Below are 2,860 nucleotides of genomic sequence, written 5' to 3'. Positions count from 1 at the left end.
ACCGGCTCTGGAAGTCCTGTCAACACACACAAGCCCAGAAGTCCAGGTTATGAATGAAACACCAAACCCAACCTGTGGCTCACTTAACTTCCAACAACCTCAACAGAGCAGGCAGTGTGCAGTGACTTGGCCTGGGGCCGTACAAGTAAGAACCTGATTCTGAAAGATCTTGATAGCATTTGACAGCTCATAGTCAGGACTTTTCATTTTTTTTTTAAATGATCAGAACATTTCTAGAAAGAGGTGATAAAATTTAAATACCTAACAAATGGAAAATTAAAAAGCATTGATTCACTTAAAATGCAATTAACCAAGATGAGCAATAAGATTAATTAAAATGTAAGCCCCTTACCTTCATTACCATTTTTAAATAAAAGTTGGTAACCCCTAGCAAATTAAGCTGAGCTACTTGCACTGGTTGGAGCCGGTGTAAAATGAGGAGATATATGAGAAATATTTCAATTCTATAGTCAGTTCTGTCATCTTTTACTGCCATCATTTCTTAATCCTGGTATCTTTAATTTTGCTAACAAGTTTATTAAGTAGTATTTTGTCAAACATCTGTTGTAAATCAACATATATAGCACTAAATGCATTTTCATTCACCTGTTGCATTATTCCATCAAGCAGCTCCAGCATGTTAATCAAATACAGATCATCTAGAATTCAATTGTAACTTTCATTTGCCACAGTAACTTTCAATACTCCAAAGCTGGGACTTGAAAAACCATATTCACTGTATGTACCTTCTGTTTTTGGATTTAAATGGCAAGTGAAATGCAATTGAAAATTGGAGCTGTAGAGGATCTGTACATTTAGTTCCAGATCTCTGTACCTCTAGCATACCGATATACAGAGAAGCAAGTCATTACTAGGGGCATCCAATGAAACAATGCATGCCTGGCTTCTCCTTCCACAAAGTTAGCAAGAACCATCCATTGGATCAGACTTATATGTTGAAGACTGTAAAATGAGCTAGGCTGATCAATTGCCAGGCTGGTACCTGTCATCCTAATGGGTCTAATTTGGCCATTCCTCACTATTGTGGCACATCCATGCGAATTCCCCATATAACAAATGCAAACTGCATTCCAATCTCTACCTGATGGCACCAAACCATATTATAATTCTGCATCTTGATTGTACATGATTTCCTTTCAAATACATTGTCTTTGTTTAATTTTATCCTATCTGATAATCAGTAGTTAGCTATTTTACTGCCATCTATTACATTATTCATTGTAGAAATAACAGTGTTCTTAAGACATGTAACTGCTGCTCGTTATGACAACATAACTACAGCGAAGGTTATTTTTGTTGCTATGGTGGTGATTTCCTAATACAAAAGCCTTATAACTTTGATCAAGGCCAAAATGTTCTCTTCGAGTAAATTTTCAGATGGAAATTAGATTGGATCGATTAGATTGGTTTATTATTGTCATTTATTATCAAGGTACAGAGAAAAGCTCATCTTGCATGCTGTTCATACAGATCAATTCATTACACAGTGCATTGAGGTAGCACAAGGTAAAACAATAACAGATGCAGAATAAAGTGTAATAGCTGCAGAAAAAAATGCAATACAGGTAAAAAATAAAGTTTTACATCAAATTAAATGGCAGTGGTTTTCATTAGTTTTTGCTGGATAATATAACATTTCAAGGTTTGTTTGTTTTAAGTAATACACAGATCATTATGAACTTGGTAACTCCCTTCAGTAATTATCTTGCCCAGAGACTTTGTTGCTGATAGATTTTATACAGCACTCATCTCGTGAGACGTGATATTCATCCCAGTCTGAACCAGATTCCCTCTGAACAGTAGGGTAGCCTAATGGTTGCTATTAGGTTGGAAGACAAGAATTTGAATTGCAACAAGCAAAAAGGAAATTTAAATTCAGACAAGCAAAATAAATCTGGAATAAAAATCAATAAATATGAATATAAAGCTTCAGAGTTATTCTAAAAACCAATATCTTCAATGAAAGAAATTTAAAATCTTTAGTCTGTCAGGCTTATATTTGATTCCAGAGATTAAAAGATATGATTAATTCTGGCCTAGCTTTCTAGTTCAAGGCCATATGTATTTCAACAATGGCTGCCTGTATTAAAAAATTTAAATGGTGAAAAATATGGTTATATTTATTTTATGATTCACCTTTAGATCCAAAAAATAAAAAATATTCAGTGAAGGCACTGGTAGCATAATGGCTTAAAAGTGGTTGCACATTGCGCTCGCTTTGGCAGCACATATACTAAAATTGGAACGATACAGAGAAGACTAGCATGGCCCCTGCACAAGGATGACACGCAAATTCGTGAAGCATTCCATATTTTTTAAAAAAAAGTAAAATTTAAAAAAAAGTGTTTGCACTAATCATATTACAGTTTTTTTTTTTAACTTTGATTTTTCTTATAGTTCTCCAGTGAAATGAGTGGGGGCAGCCTTGGCACAACTCTCAATGGACATAAGATGATAACATTATTCACTTGTCATTTTGCACCATTTGACATTGACCAGGCTTCATTGCTCAGGAAGAGCATTGGAATGGATGTCATGGGTATGGAATGAGGCACTCAGTATATCAGAGAACATTCTTGTGAGGAATGGTTTTCAGGAACGTCATGAGGATAATGTAACAGGAATACTATATCACATCTGGTCTATGTCACACATGATTTAAGAGTCAAAAAATATTCTCTTCTCATTTCACTAGTGTAATTTGTGTCCATGAAATAGTGTAGAAATGAAATTAGGAGTAAAGGAGCTTTTTAAAGGAGTGAAGTATCCAATCAGTAATGTTTGTGATTAATCACCAAATTTGAACAGTTTTAATATTTTAATCAAAAGAACATCTAAT

General features: G+C 34.4%; 1 non-coding gene across 1 annotated transcript; it reads left to right on the top strand.

Moving 5' to 3' along the window:
- The first annotated feature begins 2,230 nt into the window (after nucleotides 1–2,230).
- LOC132392038 (U6 spliceosomal RNA) lies at nucleotides 2,231–2,337 on the top strand. Its single transcript, XR_009511416.1, has one exon. It is a non-coding gene; the product is annotated as a U6 spliceosomal RNA (small nuclear RNA).
- The last annotated feature ends 523 nt before the right edge of the window (nucleotides 2,338–2,860 follow it).

The sequence above is a fragment of the Hypanus sabinus genome, chromosome 3, assembly GCF_030144855.1.
Source record: "Hypanus sabinus isolate sHypSab1 chromosome 3, sHypSab1.hap1, whole genome shotgun sequence".
In the NCBI taxonomy this organism is placed as follows: domain Eukaryota; kingdom Metazoa; phylum Chordata; class Chondrichthyes; order Myliobatiformes; family Dasyatidae; genus Hypanus; species Hypanus sabinus.
Note: the sequence above shows the minus strand (reverse complement) of the source record. Positions and strands in the feature narration are given on the sequence as shown.